Genomic DNA, 23,614 nt, shown 5'->3' with positions numbered 1-23,614 from the left:
AAAGCAATAAAGTCTGGAGAGAGGTGTGGAGTTTATGGATGGGAAGTTGCCCTAACTGGGAGAAAGAGGATGGCTTCCCTGAGACTAAATGAAGGAGATGGTTTTGGAGTGAGCTTTGGGAGATGAGCTGGCAGGCTCTTCACTCGCCAGAATGCTCTTTTCCCAAATATTTACATGGCTGGTTCCACTCTTCATTTAATCCTCTGTTCATGCTCCTGGAGGCTTTTCCTGACCTCTGTCTAAAATAGCCACTTCTAACATCCCATCATCACCTTATATTCCCTGTGGTTTTTATTATTTTGGGGTTTTTTTTTGGTTTGTTTGTTTGTTTGTTTGTTTGTTGAGACAGACTCTTGCTCTGTTACCAGGCTGGAGTTGCAGTGGCATGATCAGAGGTGACTGCAACCTCCACCTCCCAGGTTCAAGTGATTCTCCTGCCTCAGCCTCCCGAGTAGCTGCGACTACAGGTGTGTGCCACCGTGCCCAGCTAATTTTTGTATTTTTGGTAGAGACGGGATTTTGCCATGTTGGCCAGGCTGGTCTCAAACTCCTGACCTCAAGTTTTCTGCCCACTTCAGTCTCCCAAAGTGCTGTGATTACAGGCATAAGCCCCCGTACTAGGGCTGGTTTTTATTATTTTCTAATGATAATCTCAAACTGAATTTTATCACAGATATATTGTACCCATTTACTTACATATTTATTTATATAGAGACTTATTGTTATTCTCCCTCACTAGAATTTATGCCTTTCAAGGGAGGAATTTTGTTTTTTGTTTTTTTTCAATCTTTCTGTACCTCGTGCACAGTAATGAATCAATAAATATCGTTAAATGATTAGTTTTCCATTTCCTTTTGAAGGATGTGAAAGATATAAACATTGACAGTGCCCCCCAAAAATTTAACTTTTGAGATTTAAAATTTATTAAATATTGTAAACATATTAAACAATTTATAAAGCATGCATTAGGTGAAAAGAATAAAGAGAACCACTACATATCACTAGTTAGCTTAAAAATGGAACATTGCAAGAACTTTGAAGGCTTTTGTGAGCCCCTTCCTTTATCCCACAGGGAATCACCACCACAAATTTTTGTATTTATTATCTACTTGCTATTCTTTATAATTTTATATGTTTGTATCTCTTTAAAATATTACTTACTTTTGCCTGATTCTAACTTTATTCTCTGTATTTTTCAACTTGCTTATTGGCTCAATATCATCTGTGGGATGAGTTCATGCTGGTCCCTTCAATGCTACTGCTTCATAGTATTCCATTGCATGAAAAGCACAATACAGTCATCTAATGTCTTGTTGCAGGATGTTTGTTTCCAGTTTTTTTTGTTATTACATACAATGCCACCATGAAATTCTTATACACATTTCCTAACACACGTGCTCAAGAGTTGCTCTAATCTATATGCCACTGAGAGGAACTTGGGAGTCACAGAGCATATGTATATTGAAGTTCACAGAACGCCAAATGCCAAAATGTCTTCCAAAGTGCATGTATCCAGCTGCTACACACCAGCATGACTTGACCTGTTTGTAAAATATTGAAATAATTCCACACTTGATAAACAGCTGCTGCCCTAAGTCCCTGGAGGATCCCCTTGCAATTGCTATGTCCACAGGGTAACCTAAACTATCCCAGCTTTCCTGGGACTGAGAGGGTTACTAGGACAGGAAATTTCAGTTTTAAGCCAGAAAAGTTAAAACAGGACAAGTTGGTCATTGTACCTAGCCAGCCTCTTAGCCAACAGAGACTTTTCCACAATTAAGTAACTAAAGCATGAATGCCTGACACAGTGGTTAAGTGTTGTGAGCATTGCCTGTGGTTGCACCTGCTTATATTCCCACTGACACCTTATGTGTTTCATTACTCCCTTTCTTTATCATCACTTGTTATAGTCCTAATTTTTATTTTTTGCTATGTAGTGAGTATAAACTATTATCTCATCATCATATTAATTTTTTTATCTGACTATATTGAAATTTTTGAATAGTCTGGAATCACTTCCCTTACCTGGTCATATCACCCCCTTTTGGGTATGGTGAAGAACTTTCATGAAGCCACATGAGTAGCCAATTATCCTATGAAAATATGATCAACAACATTTTGACTATATTGACAAGATAATGATTGGTTACATTTTGAAGAAAACATACAAGATACAAGAAAAAGTTGGTTCTGTCTCCTCCCACTATCCCCTTTACCCAGCCACCACCCAAATACTCATCATGATTTGGTCAGAACTGGGCTCAGAGCAAGAGGTCAGGGTGACCGAGGGTGGAGGGGTTGTAGGCTACAGGTTTGTGGCTGTCACAATAATGCTGTGATAATGCTGTGGTTTCCCAGAGGGGAGTAGGGGGCAGGGAGAGGGCTGTAGCCTGATGACAGCCAGATGAGGAAAGAGCTGCCTCTTCCTTCCCTAGCCACAAGGCCTGCCCCACCGCCCAAACCCAAGACCACTTCAACAAGGTAAGAATGTGGATGCTCTTGCTGGGTCCACTATTCCACAAGAGGGAAAGAAGGTAGCTGCTTGGACCCCACTGTCCCCATATACAAGGTTTGGGAGACAGCAGCATGTGGCTACTACCAGCAAAAGAAAAGTGGGAAAGCAGTAGGAAGAGGAGGAAGTGGGAAGAGCAGAAGATCATATATATTTAAAAAGTGACTTACGACTTAAAATCAAATTAGTGTTTGTACAGAAAGGTACAGGTGAAATAACTCACTATGGCCTATGACCAAAATTATATGGAGAAATCATGGTGGACTCCTACCATGATTCAGGAACTGCTCTTAGCTAGAAACCCCCCTACCCAAGAGGTGGCCCGAGTCATTAAGTACGATTGGTTAGAGTGGATTCCAGATCATTAAGGTGGAAGATGTGGGGGCAGTGGGCAGGCAAGGGGGGGCTCCATTGCTGCAACGCTGGTTGGGTCTGGCTGGGTGGTTCTCCTGGAGGTCCACACCTTGGTTTCTGTCTGGAGCACCAGCTGCATTCTGGGGCTTGTTCTTGGGAAGTTTCTCAGCTATTGCCATGAAAATTTCATTCACATTCATTGCAGCCTTTGCTGATGTCTCCATAAACAGCCAACTGTCATCGTCTGCATAGGCTTGTGCTTCCTGGAATTCCAGGGGTCTCTTGCTGGCCAGGTCTGCCTTGTTACCCGTGCAAGGGTAACAAGGACCCTGTGCAAGGACCCTGTTGGCACTGGCCTGCTCGGTAGCTCCTTCACCCAGTTCTTGGCTCCAGCAAATATATCTGTATTGGTGATGTCATAGACCATGATGGCAGCCTGGGCCCCGCCAAGAGTACATGGGGGCCAGGCTGTGATACCACTCCTGTCCAACCATGTCCCAGATCTCAAAGCTAACTATTGTGTTGTCCAAGCAGACATTCTGTGTGAGGAAGGCTGCTCCTATTGTGCTCTCCTAGTATGCATGAAATTGTCCCTTCACAAGGCAGAGGACAGGCTAGATTTGCCCACTGCAGACCCAGCAGAACACGCTTAAATAGACAGATCTTATTGGGTCATGCTGCGCCTCCTCAACTCGCCACTGCCCATCCAGCTGCAGTAGTCCAGAGAGGTGGGAGCAGGGACCAGTGCTGTGCAAAGAGGCATTTAGTTGGGAGGGGGACCTCCAAGGTGGCTCTGGGGCAGTGGCTTTACTTGGGGCCAGGGCTTGGACTAGCTCTGCCTCTCTCCCCAAAGGCAGTGTCCCAGACTTCAGCCTCCTATCATGTTAATTTTCATTTTTCTGATGTGGCTTATCATATTTTCATAGAATAATTGGCTCCTCAGGAGGCTTCATGAAAATTCTTCACCACACCCTAGAAGAGGTGACATGACCAGGTAGGGAAGGTGATTCCAGGCTATTCAAAAATTTCATTTCCTAGAAGCCTTTAAGCTTTGGCAAAGTTTCCTATCCTGTCCTAGCTTGGCTTGGAGTAAGTGAAGCACCTAAAATTGGACCATCAAGGCTTATAACCATGAGCATCACAATGCAAAAAAAGTAAACTGAGGACCAAAAGTCCTTCCCTGCCTTTTTCCTAGTGTGTAGGCCACACAAGCTTCCTGTATCATACCAAAAAGAGGGGAGCAACAAACCAATTACAGCCACTACTGAATGTCTAGCCAAACTAAGTTGGATAATGAATACATCAATTTTATTCGATTTAGAAATATAACAGTATGCTACTCTTGCACGTTCACATAGTGAGCCATATTTATATTCCCTACACTAGACTCATCTGACCACCAAACCAAACATGGTATAATATGCTCTAAATATGTAATCCATGCAAATCGTCATATTATCCAAAACCTGGATGCTAGTACAGACTTGAGAGGTAAAGCAAATCCAGAGGCAGTTAGAGACTGAAAAATGAAGTGCCATAGCTGGCTGTCTCCTCTTGTGAAGATGTTTTAATGACATCTCGGAAAAAGGGTTGGGCTCAGTGAAGGTAACTGAGAAAGGCTCCATGAAATTGCCTCATCAGAAAACAAAGCTTTTACCTAACTTCCGTGGCCGACAGGAATAAGGCATAATTTTAACCTTGATTAACATTTCTTTGGCTTTTACATTCTATAAAATTGTTCATTCTGATCTTTCTATGGTGCCTTGTTTATAAGAAGAAGAATTTCTGTAGAAATGTTTACAGTGCATTATTCATAAATATTTTGGTCAATAAGTAGTGATGGTGGAGGCAGTAGAGGGCATGGAGAATAAGAGGAACTTGGCAATTAGATTTGTTATTTTTTTAATCATAGAATCTCTCCATTCAATATGATTTAGAAAATGTGAATAATGATATTTAAGCTATTGGCAGAAACATAAAAAGAGTTTTGTAGCTATCCTTTTTTAGATTTGTTGAGCAACTAAATATAATAACTATAAGTATGATAAATATGCTGGGTCTAAATAGCTTAGTAACTAAGAGCACAGTAGCTAAAAGCAGTTCCTGAAACTAGAAACTTTGAAATGCAAGCCTGTCACAGGCTTATGTTTTACATGAACCTTTACAGTCAGAGGTTCTGGAGACATTTATGTCAAGATGTTTCCAAGAGGCTCTCAGCATTGACTACCATAACTAGTCTTCCACAACACCACTCAGAAATAGCTTCCTCTTGGGTAATATAATTTAAGAGATTTGGGGAAGAACCATCCAATTCCAAAATATCTTCTCACTCATTGTTACAATGTGGAGAATTCTGTCATTACACCCTACATAGAACTTGACAGTATTCGACAAGAGGACCCTACATATTTATTTTTCAAAAGCAACTATTTTCAGAATACATGACTCAAAAATAATGTAACAGATGAGAAGGGAGTATGGGGTGAAAGCTGCATCATCTGACATAGGAGTAAGTTCTTTTAAGTGTTCCTTTATACCCCTATGAAATCGACTGAAGAATTATTAATGAATCAAAAGTAAGATTTACCTTCTTAGTAGCACATTCTGCTTATTCCTACTAATGAATCACCACTCCACCAGCCCTTCTTCCATTTGCCATAGCCAAGTGATTTCCTCCCTTTACTGCTGCATCTTAAGACTCCCAGTAGAGCGCAGCCAACATTTGACCATTCATTCCCCAGGCCACGAAGATGGACTATTCGGCCTGTGTGTTCTGTGCAGGAAATCTTAGGCTGCTTCATTTACTAAAGGCAACAAATTTTTTTTTGCCCAGTATTATTGCTGTTTTTAAAATGCAGACAATATATCAACAGTAAATGATATCTGAACAACTAATTAAGAATTAGAAAACCACTTTTGTGATTAAAACCTGAATTACTATTAATGCTGAAAATCTTGGGAATTTTAATGAATAATGTGTAGATCATGTATTATTTTGTCATTTTTTATGTAGCAGGAAACTTTTAATTTGAAGAGCCAAATCCAAAGTCACATAGAGTGGCAGGAAAAAATCAGGAAAAGCAGCAAATCTCTGTGAATATAGAATCATAAAAACCCAGGCTTGGCAAGGAAACTCCTTTTCTCTTTAGATGTGCTTCATACAAATCAGTTCTCAACAATATTGTGGGGAAGAAATATTTGTGCTATACAAGGCAGGAGGATTGTGAAGCTATTGTTATCTGTGGTTATACACACAGAGAGATGTGTACACACAGACACATAGAAAAATAAATTTCCCCCTATGAAGGGAAGAAATAAATAAAGAAATTTGTATTTTAAAAAACTGAACAAATCAACAAAATAACATACATAGAATGAACACTGAGGAAAATAAAATATTTGGCAAGAATCTAATTAGCCATATCAACCGAGAGAGGTTTGGGTTAGTTTTAGTAAACACAGAGTGGTTTCTGAGTAGAAAGTAAATAACTGCACAGAGGTACTGTTCTAATCACATTTGTTCTAACATTGACCTTATAATAATTAAAAATTGATGCTTGCAACATAATACAGCTGTGCAATCATATTTAAACCTAATCATTTCATAGACAGAGGAAAGTTGTACAAAAAGGTCAAAAACACTTTAATTTCATGACAGTAAATTTACACTTTATTCCCAAAGTGAAAATGTCTAATTTCTAAAAGAGCAAACCAATAATTACTTATTATAAAGCTATTTTAGTCAATACTTAATTTTGCTATATTGATTAGTGTTTAGACATTTAAAATGTACCCTACAGCAAGAATATGTGTTTACAATATGATTCTCCCTACTGATGTTTGTAAGTATTACAGATATCGATTTAAGACATGTCTCAAAAATGCCAAACTTAATAGTAATCATATAAAAAACTGACTCTTAAAATTGGAATTTAACTTTAAAAATTTGAATACCAGTTTCCTTAAAGATCTCTTTGTATCATGATCACCAATTCTGCCATTAAATACTTTAACCTTGAGTGCTCAATTAAACTACATTATAAACTCTACCCCATCCCAAAAGTAACAGAGAGAAAAAAAACAAATGATCAATTTTACCGTTCACAACTGGAACAAAATGTTTTCTCTCTATTTTATGTACTTCTGATTGTAAAATAAAGACTGGGATATTATTTCCCCCTTAACTTGTATTCTGTGTAACTTAGAGCTCCTTGCAATAAAACAAAATGATGCTTCATCAGGATGTTACTGGGAGTACCAAGGCAATTTACAAACATTAAGTCTGGGAACATCACTGTGAGGCAGGTATTAATATAACACTTCTCTCTTGAGGAGTTCAATGCACTTTACATAACGTTATTTTATTAACTCTTCCTTGAGCTGGGCAAAAAGACTAAGAATATGTCCAACCACTTACCTCACTCACATGCATGTATAAAAAGAATAGAAGAGATGGTTCTACACAACCATATCTTTTAAATTCACTTTCACTTCCAATCTGAAATTATGACTAAAGATAAGGACAACTAAGTCACTCAATATATTTGGCTTCTACTAATATTGATTTTGAACAGATATCAATTTTATAAATATGAATTCAGAATTAAACATTTAAAAGATAATTAATCCCAGTAATTCTTAAGCAATAATTGTTTTTGAAGGTGGGAAAAATTGACAGTAATAACTTTTCCCTCTATTATAATATACTAAAGACTCCAAAACCACATTATAATTCTGTGGACAAGCTTCACAACATCCTTAAGTAAATCTATGCATTTCTTAGCAAGAGTGCAACTATGCACACATGAAGACAGCCAGAAGAGATATATAAAGTGAAAGATATAGAAATGCTAATGATATCTAATGACACTTACCAAGTGTCAGCCACTATTCTAAGGAATCTACATGTATTCACTCATTTAATCCTCATAACTCTATGAGATGGGCAGCACTTTCATCATTTCATAGACAAGAAAATTGAGACTCAGGAAGTTGAGTTAGTCCTAGGTCACAGAGCTATAAAGTGGCAGAGCTGAGATGCAAACACAGAAAATATGAGTCCAGAGTCCATGTTCCCAACCCATGTTCTGGAAAAGAAGTTGTCCCCAGACATCCTTGATCATGGAATTCTGAATCCATAATTATAATCTTTTCCACTCCAAATGTAACATTTCCCAACTCACAGTCTACCTCACAGTAATCACAGAACAGCTGCTCAATTTTATGTATCTTACTTTCAAAATAAGATACTTGTATTTAGAAAATGGTCACAGGAAGGTAGTATAATATAGTTTGGAGTACAGACCTCAGGATCAGACAGACCTAACAGGCTATCCCTAAGCAAGTTATTTCTATCCAAGCTAAACAATATAGATGGTGGAACCTACCTCCTGATGCTGTAGTGAGAATTAAACAAGTTAATACAACACATTTAACATACGCCTTACTACACCTTCTACATAGTAAGCATTCAACAATTGCTGCTACTGTAAGTTAGTATAGACTTATCCAAGCCATTCTCAGAACTCTGAAACTCAGAATTACCATTGAATTTAGCATATCTCAGTGTTGCTGTCAATAGAACTGAATTGATTTTTTCATCAAATATATGTTCTAGGCACTGGCCATGATCTCATTTAATCCTCAGAACAAACCTATAATTTGTGTTTTTATGCCCACTTGCAGGAAAATAAGCCTTGAGATTGTAAGTAACATCCATAACCATGCAAGTAATAATTAGATGATTAATCAATTAACTGCATGGATCCCACAAAGCAGGTTAAAAAGTAACCAATAAGCAAGGAAATTATTTGAAAAAGTCTTCTCTCTCATAAAATTATAGAACTAAAAATTCCTAGACTGAAGTTCACCTTGTTTAGCCTTTGCTATAATTAGAGCAAAGCTGTGCCCAGAGAAAGTAGTTAGAACAGAGATGATAAAAAGGAAAAATACTCCCCGAAAATATACACACCACCCCCCGCCCACCCTATTTCCAGTATACACCAGGCACTTCTGATTCTTCCATCATCAGAACCACTGAAGAAAATAGCAAGGGCTAAGGTCAGGGTAGGAGCCTTCAGAATTGGATAGTGTTACATGGGAAACAGGCAAGAAGTCTGCACTTGGGGACTGGTGCTTCAGCCAGAGTGAGGTACAAGATTGTAGATCTGTAAAGCACATTTGCCTCAAATCAGCCTCACCTGCACCGAAACATACTGCAAAGGTCAGCTTCTGGTCTATTCACAGAAATCTGCAGAAAAAGAGAAAATGCATTACATTAGTCTTTTGCTGACCTCTTCCTTGACCCTTGACCTACCAGCATTCCCTAAATTGGAAATATCTTAGTTACGCAAAACAAAAATAGTTCCTGCTGAATTAGGACATTATTTCCTCATTCCCTCTATTTAATGTAAAAGAAATATTTTTGTCATTTGCATAATGACCTGCTGCATATAGAAAGACAATTATTTATGATTTTCACTTTAAAAACATGATTCTGAATTGATTATGATACATAATAATCATGTGAAAACATTATTGCAAATAAGATTTAAGTGAAAGAATGGAATTTCCACTTTCATCAGCCAACGTATAAACCAATATGGAGGAGGTGGCAGATACAAAATAATCATATATAAAGAGAGACACAAGCTGAATGATAAGGGTCTGCTTACACAGGCACAGAAAGTAGTGGGAAACAGTCTTCAGCCCATATGTCACAAGAAATAGAATTTTAAAAATTTCACATTATCCCAAGAACATATAAGATCTTATGTTCCATTATCAACTAGCAGGTAGCACCCAACCTAGTCATTTCTTCTATACTTAGAATCGGTGGCCTCTCTCAATAACTCATTCTAACTTTTAGTAATTGTCATATAAAAGTAAGCTTTTCTTTTATCTAACCTCAGTCACTTATATAATACGATTGAAAAACCTAGAATGATGCTCCACACATGCAGGATACTTCATAAACCCTTGTGGATGGGATGTTGATTTCAGTCTATTTCCCTTTTTTCTGACCTCAGTGGAGACAGGAGAAGTGCTTAGACAGAAACATTGGCAAAATGGTTAGAGATAAGAGGAAGTTGATTAGGGACAAATGCAGAGTGGAACCGGGGAAGAAAACAACGTGGAATGACTCACTGTGCCCCAGAACAGTGTGATCTGTTTTAGAAGACACAGCCAGCCACCAACAAAATGTGAGTTGTAAAGCAGAATATGCTCAAGCATGCGCTCAGAAGAATTACTGCTGCCTTCCAACTCACTTCCACACAGATAAATCAATCAATCCATCTCTCTCTCTAATCCTGACCTCTGTGCGGAGTTCCAGTTCTACTTACACGATTGTAAAACTGAACTGGGTGGATAGGATATTCTTTCCGTGACTCACTCTATCCTTCCTCCACAGCTTTACTGCTGGTATGAAGACATCTTTGGTAAGCTCTAGTGAAGGGAACTACAATAACCACTGACACTTTAATGTGAAAAATAATCCGTACTAACAAAGGAAAAATGTTGTCTTATCTTGTAGATTCACCAATATCTTAAACTCAAAAATATACAGAAAAGACCTCATACTGCCCGTCCACAAACAAACAAACAAACAAAAAAACAGAGAACCCTGGGGCACATGGTCAGAAGCTCACTGGGAAAATTAAGATAGGCGATTGGTAAACAGCAGGACCTTTTCTGAAAGAATGAACTTGCCTCTTATCCCCTACAATAAAAGGCCCAAGAAAGGGGTTAAATTTGGATGTCCTGGCAGCACCTCAAACTTAACATTTCTAAAATTAAACTTCTTCAAGAACCAGTTTCTGCTGACTTCCTGTTCGTTAAGGGTACACTTGTTCTCTCCGGCTCCAAACATGAGTCATCTTGCTTTATTCCTCTCCCACCCCCACCATATCTAATTAAACACCAAGTTGCGTCTATTTTTTTCTTCAGCACTTTTTTGCAACTCTCTGTTGCTCTCTTTCCCCATGCTTTATCTCTAATTTGGTTTTGACCCCATATTAGGCCCATTATTCTTCCAAACAATGCATCTGGCTGTAGTTTCCATTTTGAGTTTGAGCTCTGCCTTGTTTAGGTATGCTCCTTATCAAAAAAGATTCTGTGATACCTGCTTGTCTGCTGAACAAAGATGTTGCAAGCTATTTCCAAATGCACCCCCAAATGCCTTTCCGTCTTACCTTCTCCTATTTTCCTAGGCATCAGCCAAACTAGCTGTCATCCTACTCCCCACCATACTCTATTGCCTTAACTCCTACCACTTCCTTTTTCTGAAATACAATCTCTGCACCTTCAGAAATTCCAAGCATGCTGCCCGCACAAACATTAATGCCACAAATTCACCTGTGAATGCTTGTTCAGGTATTTTTATTCAAAAATTCATGTCTAAGACCGAAAAATATGTATTTTAAGTGTTTTTTAAACTAAAACTCCATGAGTTTCCATGGAAAAAGGTGTTACCAACTCAACTCATAGTTTAAGATGTTGAGATAGAGCCCACACAAAATAATCTTCCTTAAAAAAAAAAACTCTTATTAAAACTGCATAATTCAACCTGGCAAAGCAATTAATATTCAATAATAATAATAGATTGATGTTAAATAATAAATTCATGTTTAATAATAAATTTATGTTCAATAATACTAATAAATGGATATCACTTGGAGTTTAATTTTATATTTTAGGTTAGGCACAGTGGCTCACACCTATAATCCCAGCACTTTGGGAGGCCGATGCAAGAGGATTGCTTGGAGCCACAAGACTAGCCTGGACAACATGGTGAGACCCCCATCTCTACGAAAGTAATTTTTTTTTAATTAAAACAAAATTTTATCCTTGGGAGGACTTTTAGATCAAATAAGTCAAGCAAAGAAATATTTTAGTTGACAGCTTCTGTTTAAAATTATTTGCATTCCTAGCAAAAAAGAATTCTACAATATTTACTATAATGCACTATCAAAAAATGCACAAAAATAAGTCTATTTTCTTACAGAAATGATTTTGGTTTGCTATACAACTTTTCTTATTGATCCTAAAAGTTCAAATAACTTATACTTTACTATTGTACAACAGCAAGTAATAGAAGGTTAAAAAAAAAAAGACTTTTCTTAACTTATGTTGGAATGGTGCCTTTTCTTTGTCTATTTGCACTCTGGTCTCACCATGAGTTTTTGCAAGTATTTCCTGTCTGTGTAAAGGTCACCTTTCCTTGGAAGCTCTACCACTGAGTCAGTCTACTTTAGCCTCATGATTAGTTCTTAGGAAAGCCACTGTCCATACAAGGAACTTCGAATACAGATTAAGTAAACACAGATAAAATTGCAATTTTACCTCATTCTAATCCCAAATCTACACTTGACCTATTAGGTGGCACACATCGTGAAAGTTTAAAAGTGAAAAAGACAGAGTCTTTAAATAGAGAGTTAAGGGGAGAGCTAGATACCAAGTTCAGTTGGAAGAAAAGCAAGGTTATTTGCAGGAGAATGTAGGAAAGTCATTTAAAAGTCCCTCAGAAAAAAAAAAAATAATAAAAGAAAGAAAATATTAGCAGTGGTAATAAAATGAATCTCTATAATCATCTGTCTCTGCTTTGAAAAAAAAAATTGAGGAAAATTTTCCATGACCCTAATGGTGCACTCAGAACATATTTGTCATGGTCTATTGTAGACTATTTACTTGTATTTCTCACTCACCTAAATCTTGTAGGCAATATAAAATTCTGGATTCGGCCAGGCACATTGCCTCACATCTGTAATCCCAGCACTTTGGGAGGCCGAGGCAGGCAGATCACCTGAGGTCAGGAGTTCAAGACCAGCCTGGCCAACATGGTGAAACCCCATGTCTTCCAAAATTACAAAAATTAGCCAGGCATGTTGGCACAAGTCTGTAATCCCAGCTACTCGGGAGGCTGAAGCAGGAGAATTGCTGGAACCCAGGAGGCGGAGGTTGCAGTGAGCCAAGATCACACCATTGCACTCCAGCCTGGGTGACAAGAGCAAGACTCCATCTCAAAAAAAAAAAAAAAAAAAAAAAAAATGGCTGGATTCATAGGATGGCCTACAAGTACTAGAGGAATTCAAAAAGACCAATGCAGGTGAATTAGTCAAGTGTGGCTTCAGGAAGAAATCACCATCAGTTTTTTTCTTATCCAGACCCATCTTTTCTAAACAACTGGTTTTTGCATAGAACCAGAATCTAATCAGGCTCTCTCTGTTTCCTTATAAAGTCAACTTTAATATTTATCTAAACATTTTATAGCTCCTTCTGCTAATTTACATGCTGTTTGTATTACACAGGTGAAGTCAAACCTTTTTCAACAAATATCATAATAGTGAAGTGGTTCTGGCTTACAAAGTTGTTTCTGTGTTCCACTTGACATTCATAGGTCCAAAATTTTAGTAACTTGGTTATAGTAAACTAAACAATGGACTATCTAGTACACAGGAATCCTTTTCTGAAAGCCATCTACGTGGTACCATTCCTTACAGAGAAAGACCATGATAATGTGTTGGTACATTGCAATGAAGGGAGAGAAGGAAGGGAAGGAGGAAGAAAGAAAGAGGAAAAAGAGAAAGAAGGGAGAAAGGGAGGAAGGAGAGAAGGAAAGAAAAAAGGGAGGGAGAATTTAATTGAACTAAGATGTTTACACTTTCTATTTTGTCATCTCATAGCATCTTTACCTTTCTTCACACTTTTCTACATCAAACAATATCTAAACGGCCGGGCGCGGTGGCTCACGCTTGTAATCCCAGCACTTTGGGAGGCCGAGGCGGGCGGATCACGAGGTCAGGAGCTCGAGACCACGGTGAAACCCTGTCTCTACGAAAAATACAAAAAAAAATTAGCCGGGCGTGGTGGCGGGCGCCTGTAGTCCCAGCTACTCAGAGAGGCTGAGGCAGGAGAATGGCGTGAACCCGAGAGGCGGAGCTTGCAGTGAGCCGAGATTGCGCCACTGCACTCCAACCTGGGCGACAGAGCGAGACTCCGTCTCAAAAAAAAAAAAAAAAAACAATATCTAAACAAAACTACCATGAGTTCCCAAATGGCCTTTAAAACAATATTCTCATAGTCTAATAGATACAGAGGCAAGAAATCCATAAATTCAAAGAGAATTAATTTTCTCTTCAGACTTTATACATGAACAATATGAATTGTAGAAATTTTAACAATTTATATTTTATTACAGAATTTCATTCCAACTAAGAGGAAAAAATAATTTTGCACCCTTAAAGAATTAACTCACCAGGCATGGTGGCTCACACCTGTAATCCCAGCACTTTGGGAGGCCAAGGAGGGTGGATCACCTGAGGTCAGGAATTCAAGGCCAGCCTGACCAACATGGTAAACCCTGCCTCTACTAAAAATACAAAATTAGCCAGGCATGGTGGCACATGCCTGTAATCCCAGATACTTTGGAGGCTGAGGCAGGAGAATCACTTGAACCAGGGAGGCAGAGGTTGTAGTGAGCTGAGATTGTGTCATTGCACTCCAGCCTGGGCAATGAGCGAAACTCCATCTCAAAAAAAAAAAAAAGAATTAACTCTAGTTCAATAAACACATCCAAAATAAATAGTCATGGCTATATAAAAGATTAATATATAAAGATCTAGTCACATAATTTTTTTTACTTTAAAAAATGTTTAACTTTTATTTTAGGTTTAGAGGTACATGTGAAGGTTTATTACATGGGTAAATGTGTCATGGGGGTTTGTTGTACAGATTATTTCATCACGCAGGTATTAAGCCCAGTACCCAATAGTTATCTTTTCTGCTCCTCTCTCTCCTCCCACTCTCCTGGCTCAAGTAGGCCCAAGCGTCTGTTGTTTTCTTCTTTGTGTTCATAAGTTCTCATTATGTAGCTCCCATTTATAAGTGAGAACATGTGGTATTTGGTTTTCTCTTCCTGTGTTAATTTGCTAAGGATGATAGCATCCAGCTCCATCTATGTTCCTGCAAAAGACATGATCTCATTCATTTTTATGGCTGCATAATATTCCATGGTGTATATCTGCCATATTTTTTTATCCTATCTGTCATTGATGGGCATTTAGGTTGATTCCATGTCTTCGTTATTGTGAATAGTGCCGCAGTGAAAATTCACACGCATGTGTCTTTATGGTAGAATGCTTTATATTTCTCTGGGTATATACTCAGTAAAGAGATTGTTGGGTCGAATGTAGTTCTGCTTTTAGCTCTTTGAGGAATCACCATACTGCTCTCCACAATGGTTGAACTAATTTACAGTCCCACCAATAGTGTATAAGTGTTCCCTTTTCACCACAGCCTTGCCAGCATCTGTTATTTTTTGACGTTTCAATAGTAGCCATTCTGACTACTCATTGGGTTCTCATTGTGGTTTTGATTTGCCTTTTTCTAATGATTCATAATATTGAGCTTTTTTCCTTTTTTTTTTTGACACCAAGTCTCACTCTGTTGCCCAGGCTGGAGTATAGTGGCATGATCTTGGCTCACTGCAACATCTGCCTCCTGGGTTCAAGAGATTCTTCTGCCTCAGCCTCCCAAGTACCTGGGACTACAGGTGTGTGCCACCATGCCCGGCTAATTTTTGTATTTTTAGTAGAGACAGGGTTTCGTCATGTTGGCCAGGCTGGTCTCAAACTCCTGACCACAGGTGATCCACCTGCTTTGGCCTCCTAAAGTGCTGGGATTACAGGCGTGAGCCACCATGCCCAGCCGAGCTTTTTTTCATATGCTTCTTAGCCACATGTATGTCTTCTTTTGAGATGTGTCTGTTCATGTACTCTGACCACTTTTATTTTTATTTTTATTTTTTATTTTTTTTGAGACAGAGTCTCACTCTGTCGCCCAGGCTGGAGTGCAGTGGCATGATCTCAGCTCACTGTAAGCTCCACCTCCTGGGTTCACGCCATTCTCCTGCCTCAGCCTCCTGAGTAGCTGGGACTACAGGCACCCACCACCATGCCCACCTAATTTTTTGTATTTTTAGTAGAGACTGGGTTTCACCGTGTTAGCCAGGATGGTCTCGATCTCCTGACCTCGTGATCCGCCCACCTCGGCCTCCCAAAGTGCTGGGATTACAGGCGTGAGCCACCGCACCCGGCCAACTCTGATCACTTTTTAATGGAGTTGTTTTTCTCTTGTAAATTTAAGTTCCTTATAGATTTTGGATATTAGTCCTTTGTCAGATGCAGAGATTGCAACCTATAGAATATCTCCGATTCTGTAGGTTGTCTGGTTACTCTGTTGTTATTTTGCTGTGCAGAAGCTCTTAAGTTTAATTAGATCCCAATTGTCAATTTTTGCTTTTGTTACTATTGCTTTTGGTGTCTTTGTCACGAAATCTTTGCTCATTCCTATGTCCAGGATGGTACTGCCTAGGTTGTCTTCCAGGGTTTTTATAGTTTTGGGTTTTATATTTACGTCTTTAATCCATCTTGAGGTGATATTTGTATATGGTGTAAGGAAGGGGTCCAGCTTCAATCTTGGGCAGGTGGCTAGCCAGTTATCCCAGCACCATTTATTGAATAGGGAGTCTTTTCCCTATTGTTTATTTTTGTCAGCTTTGTCAAAGATCAGATGGTTGTAGATGTGAGGCCTTATTTCTGGGCTCTCTATTCCGTTCCATTGGTCTATGTACCTGTTTTTGTACCAGTACCATGCTGTTTTGGTTACTGTAACCTTGTAATTTTCAAGTTGGGTAATGTGATGCCTCCAGCTTTGTTCTTTTTGCTTAGGATTGCCTTGGCTCTTCAGGCTCTTTTTTGGTTCCATATGAATTTTAAAATAGTTTTTCCTAGTTTTGTGAAGAATGTTGTCAGTAGTCTGATAGGAATAGCATTGAATCTGTAAACTGCTTTGGGAAGTATAGCCATTTTAATTTTATTGATTCTTCCCATCCATGAGCATGGGATTTTTTTATTTGTTTGCGTCTTCTCCGATTTCTTTGAGAAGTGTTTTGTAATTCTCGTTGTAGAGATCTTTCGCTTTCTAGTTAGCTGTATTCCTAGGTATTTTGTGTGTGTGTGTGTGACAGTTGTGAATGGGATTGCCTTTCTGATTTGGCTCTCGGTTTGGTTGTTGGTGGTGTATAGGAATGCTCGTGATTTTTGTACATTGATTTTGTATCCTAAAACTTTGCTAAATTTATTTATCAGCTGAAGGAGCTTTTGGGCCTAGGCTATGGGGTTTTCTAGATATAGAATTATATCATCTGCAATCAGAGATAGTTTGACTTCCTCTCTTCCTATTCAGATGCCCTTTATTTCTTTCTCTTCCCTGATTGCTCTGGTTAGGACTTCCAATTCTATGTTGAACAGAAGTAGTAAGAGAGGGCATCCTTACCTTGTGCCAGTTTTTTGAGGGAATGCTTCCAGCTTTTGCCCATTTAATATAATGTTGGCTGTGGGTTTGTCATAGATGGCTTTTGTTATTTTGAGTTATGTTTGTTCAATACCTAATTTATTGAGAGTTTTTAACATGAAGTCGTGTTGAATTTTATCAAAAGCCTTTTCTGCATCTATTGAGATAATCATGTGGTTTTTGTCTTTAGTTCTGTTTATGTGATGAATCACATTTATTGATTTGGATATGTTGAACCAACCTTGCAGCCCAGGAATGAAGCCTACTTGATCATGGTGGATTAGTTTTTTCAAGTGCTGCTGGATTTGGTTTGCCAGTATTTTGTTGAGGGTTTTTTCATTGATATTCATCAAGGATATTGGCCTGAAGTTTTCTTTATTTGTTGTGTCTCTGCCAGGTTTTGGTATCAAAATGATGCTGGCCTCATAGAAGGATTTCGGGAGGAGGGATTTTTGGAATAGTTTATGCAGGAATTGTACTAGCTCTTCTTTGTACATCTGGTAGAATTTAACTGTAAATCCATTAGGCTCTTTTTGATTGGTAGACTATTTTTTACTGATTCAATTTTGGAGCTCATTATTGGCCTGTTCAGGGAATAAATTTCTTCCTGACTCAGTCTTAGGAGGGTGTATGTGTCCAGAAATTTATTCGTCTCTTCTAGGTTTTCTAGTCTGTGTGAACAGAGGTGTTCACAGTAGTTTATGATGGTTGTTTTTATTTATGTGGGGGTTACTAGTAACATTTCCTTCATCATTTTTAATTGTGTTTATTTGGATATTCTCTCTTTTCTTCTTTATTAGTCTAGCTAGTGGCCTATATATTTTATTACTGTTTTCGAAAAAAAAAAAACAATCCTTGCATTCATTAATCTTTTGAATGGTTTTTTGTGTCTCAATTTCCTGCAATTCAGCTCTGATATTTGTTGTTTTTCATCTTCTACTAGCTTTGGGGTTGATTTGTTCTTGTTTCTTTTTTTCTTCTTCGTCTTCTTCTTCTTTTTTTTAAAGACAGAGTCTCACTCTGTTGCCCAGGCTGGAGTGCAGTGGCACCATCTCGGCCCACTGCAACCTCTGCCTCCTGGGTTCAAGCAATTCTCCTGCCTCAGCTTCCCGAGTAGCTGGGACTACAGGTGTGCACCACCACACCTGGCTAATTTTTGTTTTTTAGTAGAAACAGTTTCATCATGTTGGCCAGGCTGGTCTTGAACTCCTGACCTCAAATGATCCTCTTGCCTCGGCCTTCCAAAGTGCTGGGGCAGGCATGACCCACCTCACTGACTTTGTTCTTGTTTCTCTCATTCTTTCTGTTGTGAAGTTAGGTTGTTGATTTGAGATCTTTATTTTTGATGTGGCCATTTAGTGCTATAAATTTAACACTGACTTAGTTGTGTCCCAGAGAATCTGGTATGTTATATCTTTGTTCTCATTATTTTCGAATAACTTCTTGATTTCTGCCTTAATTTCATTATTTACCCAAAAGTCATTCAGGGGCATGTTGTTTAATTTCCATATAATAGCATGGTTTTGAGAGATTTTCATTGGCTTGACTTCTGTTTTTATTGTGCTGTGGTCCAAGAGAATATTTGGTATGATTTCAGTTATTTTACATTTGTTGAGGATTGTTTTGTGTCCAAATATGTGGTCAATTTTAGAGTATGTGCCATGTAGTGATGAGAAGACTGTATATTCTGTTGTTTGGGGGTGAAGATTTCTGTAAAGGTCTATCAGATCTATTTGGTCCAATGCTGAGGTTAGGTCCCAAATATCTTTGTTAATTTTCTGCCTCGATGATCTGTCTAATGCTGTTAGTGGAGTGTTGAAGTCTCCCACTATTATTGTGTGGGAATATATGTGTCTTTGTAGGTCTCTAAGAACTTGCTTTATAAATCTGGGTGTTCCTGTGTTGGGTGCACTTATATGTAGGATAGTTAGGTTTCTTGGATTGAACCTTTTACCATTATGTAATGCCCTTCTTTGTCTTTTTTGATCTTTGTTGGTTTGAAATCTGTTTTGTCTAAAATTAGTATTGTAACTCCTACTTTTTTTGTTTTCCATTTTCTTAGTAGATTTTTCTCCATCACTTTATTTTGAGCCTATGAGTGTCATTATGTGTCATCACATAATTTTTAATAGCAAAGCAACTATAAATTAAATGTATAAACAATTGATTAAATATATTAATTTAATAAATCAGAATAGTATATAATCACTAAAAGTGATGCTGTAGAAATATATTCACTAAAATAAAATACAAATTTTTAAGAAGCAGATTGCAAAATACTATAAAGTCATATAACTGCTTAACTTTGGGGATATGTTCTGAGAAATGTGAGGTTAGGTGATTTTGTTATGCAGACATCACAGTGTGTACTTACACAAACCTAGATAGTATAGCCTACTACACATCTAGCTATATTGTATAGCCTATTGCTCCTAGGCTACAAACCTGTACGGCATGTTACTGTACTGAATAATGGAGGCAGTTGTAACACAATGGTAAGTATTTGTGTATCTAAACATAGAAAAGGTACAGTAAAAATACAGTATTATAATCTTATGGGACCACCGTTGCATATGCAGTCATTGACCCAAACATCATTAATGCAGTGCATGGCTGTACATGGTATACTTGTAACATTTTGTGACACATATAATCGTGGAAAATAAATACTAGTAAGACAGTCACCAAAATGTTAATTATATTCATCTCTGACTTGGAGGTTATGGCTGATATTTTATTTTGTTTTTAATACTTTGTCTATTTTATACATTATCGATAATAAACGTAATATTTTGATAACCAGAACAAAAAAAGAAAATGTCTGGATTCTAATGATAGCTGGGTCACGTTGAGCAAGTTGCTTAAGCTCATTCAGCCAAAGACACTTCATCTAAAAATCTGGGGCTATAATTGTACCAACCTTTTAGGGTTGGGTAATAATTAAATTAAATAATATAATTCATGTAAAATTCTTAGCACTGGTACATGAGTAAATGGAAGTTTGAAAAGACAAGCTACAAGAGCTGTACAGGAATTTCAAGTTTCCCCTCCTCTTTTATTCTTAATCATTTTAACCATCAACAATTTAGTTAGTGTACCCTTGAGTTCAAACTCTCCTAAATCAAATCATTGTTTCACTAACTTGTGGAGGTTTGTTGAGCCCAAGAACATAACTATGGCTGTGGCCCAAGCTAATATTTCCCATCAGCTGCATTACACACTGGTAGTTTCAGTAAATGACCATCATGGCCAACAGAGGAAAGAAAAGAATTATCTTCCTAATTCATACTCTTTGGGAATTCTAAGAAGGAAACACATAATTACTAGAATTTGGCTGGCATATTGAATCTGGGGCGTGAAGAAAAGTCATGGGACTTTTAATGATAGAAAACAGTCCAGACCTCAGATTTTTATGTCATCAAATTAAAAAAAAGTCCTTAAAGTAAGATACTCTAATGAAGAAAAGTTTTCTTCTGGGTATACTTCAGTCATTTTAACTGGAAATATAAATTGTTACTCTGTATAATTATTATATTTTTATTTTTTCTGGAATATATATGTCAGTATTAATCAGATAATAATCTGATTGAAGATAGTCACAAGTTCAGAGATCCACTCATTCCTTCCTTCATTCATTCACCCAAGAAATATTTATTGATCACTCAGTATGTGACATTCATTGTGTAGATACTGAGGATACAAGGAAGGTCTCTTCTTGTGAAGACACATAATGGGGAAAATATTCAAATAAGAACACAAATAATTATATAATTATAATTGAAGTTACAAAGGCGAGGTGGCATGGTTCTGAGTGAGGAGTGGACGATGTGGAATTAGAAGCAGCAAGCTTTGGCCAGGTGCAGTGGCTCACACCTGTAATCCCAGCACTTTGGGAGGCTGAGGTGGTGAATCACCTGAGGTCAGGGGTTCGAGACCGGCCTGGCCAACATGGTGAAACCCTGTCTCTACTAAAAATACAAAAATTAGCTGGGTGTGGTGGCCTGTAATCCCACCTACTCAGGAAACTGAGGCAGCAGAACCACTTGAACCCAGGAGGCAGAGGTTGCAGTGAGCTGAGATAGCACCACTGCGCTCCAGCCCGGGTGACAGAGTGAGACTCTGTCTCAAAATAAATAAATTAATTAGTTAAATTAAAATAAATTTAAAAAAAGAAGCAGCAAGCTTTTACAATGCTGAGAGTTCTCTCTTGTGGGACAGTGGTCTCTCTCTCCCTCTCTCTCTTTTGCTCTCTCTTCCCGACCTTCCCTTCCTCTCCTCCCACACGTGTGTGTAAGTATGTATTTGTATGTGTGTGTAAGAGATAAACAGAGAGTATGTGTGTGTGTGTTTTCTCTTGTAAATGCCCATCGTGGCATATCCACACCCATGCTTTAACCCAATCAGTTGAAACTGTTGGGGGTGTGTTCTAGTTTGCTAAGGCTGCCATAACAAAATACCAAAGACTGGGTGGCTTAAACAATGGAAGTTTATTTCCTCACAGTTCCATATGCTGGAAATCCAAGATCAAGACGCCAGCTGGGTTGACTTCCTGGGAGGCCTCTCCTTGGCTTGCAGATGGCAGTCCCTGCTGTCACTTCACATGACACATGGTGGTCATCCTTCTGTGAACATGCTCCCCTAGTGTCTCTCCCTTTTCTTAAAAGGGCACCAATCATATTGGTTTAGGGTCCCACTCTAATGGCCTCATTTTAACTTCATCACCTCTTTTAAAAATGTTATCTCAAAGCATGGTTACATTCTGAGGTACTGATGGTTGGGATTTTGACATATAAATTTGTAGGGGAGACAATTCAGCCCATGACAGGAAGTTAAAGGCTTAGGGCATTGGGGGGCATAGTTGCCACACATGGTTGTGCCAGTTATTCATTGCACAAGCTATAGGATGTGTCACTCACATAGCAGTTATCATAAATTTTTATATTATTTAATAAAAATTTTCCTGCAGAAAGTTTCTGGAGAAAGATTTGCCTTTTTTCCTGCCACTATGAAGTAGAGAAGGTTTGCCTTTTTCTGATTTTCGCAAAGGACCATTTGGACTAACAGTGTTGCTTTATGGTAGGAAACACTTTTCCCTAATCTGATATTTCTTTCCATATGGAGAGGGCTCTCCTATAGTAACACTACAAGCCCCTCTTTGCCCCTCCTCACTCTCAATCAATCCTCCCTTAAAGAGTGATTTATCTTTGATGACTAATTTAGAAGCAGTTCCATAAAGGTCCTGTGTCCACACTCACACATTGACATAACAAAGGCCATGTGGGGTAGGATTAAACATGGAGCTTCTAGAATCAAATGACCTGGGCTTAACTCCAGTTCTGCCACTACATGACCATAGGTTTTATTTAATACTTGTGTGCCTAAGACTCCTCACCTATAAAATAGAGATTATAAATATAGCCTCGTTTTAGGGTCATTGTAAGATTTCTATTTACAGTGAGGTTAATAAATAAATATTCAAGTAAAACTTGCTCTTATGACTTCTGCACAGATTTCAGGATTGCCTTTCTGACTCTCTTCCCTCAAGGCAGGGGAGAGCAGACAAGCTACACTGATAATTATGTGAATGCAGCTCCAAGAGGGCTATGACTCCACTGCATATATACCAAACACCTAGCAGAGCTCTGGGCGTAGAGAAGGTATTCTTGACTTGTTGAATGAATTCATTTACTAAAAGAATCAAGGTCAGACTGCAGAATTCCAGTCTATACTTGACAGTAGGGTTTTTATCTCATGAGGCTGTATATCCTCTGAACTGCCTAGTATGATATCTTGTTTCTGGTAGCTACCAGAATATGTATTGAGTTGCTATTAGGTTAAATAAACATAAAATATTATAATGAAATTTTATCATTGTTCCTTCCTGTATGATTTTTCCTTGAAAGACAAAGGGCTTTTGAGAAGTGTTGCATTATTTTAAATGCCCCTGTAGAGTTCTGGAGAAGGCTAATGGTGATGGTTGCATAACAATGTGAGTGCACTTAATGCCACTAAACTGTACACTTAAAAATAGTCAAAATGGCTAATTTTGTGTTATGTATATTTTACCATAGTTTTTTAAATGTCTGCCAAGGATCTACAGTGAGAAGAAAGTAAAGTTGTGCTGCTCAAGTATTTTTTTTGAAAATCAAGTAAGGTACCCAAGTGCCTGGCACATGGCAGAAGCTCAATAAAAGTTAGCTGCCTTTCCAATAGTTCTGAATCACAACTGCCCCGATGGTGACCGTCATGAATAATGACCCCTGTAGTTTCTATTGCCAGATAAAAATGTTTTTCAGGGGATGGGGAGGGGGGGAATCAACATTTGTAATGCTTCATGTCCTGACACTGTAGATGGTGGCAATAACCGCCCCCGCACCGCCCCCCCACTCCACCAGA

The 23,614-nt window shown here is 38.2% G+C and overlaps 1 pseudogene; it reads right to left on the bottom strand.

The window, feature by feature from the left end:
• Window positions 1-2,856: 2,856 nt before the first annotated feature.
• LOC100596958 lies at window positions 2,857-7,298 on the bottom strand (annotated as a pseudogene).
• Window positions 7,299-23,614: the final 16,316 nt, after the last annotated feature.

The sequence above is a fragment of the Nomascus leucogenys genome, chromosome 2 (genome assembly GCF_006542625.1).
Source record: "Nomascus leucogenys isolate Asia chromosome 2, Asia_NLE_v1, whole genome shotgun sequence".
Lineage (NCBI taxonomy): Eukaryota > Metazoa > Chordata > Mammalia > Primates > Hylobatidae > Nomascus > Nomascus leucogenys.
Note: the sequence above shows the minus strand (reverse complement) of the source record. Positions and strands in the feature narration are given on the sequence as shown.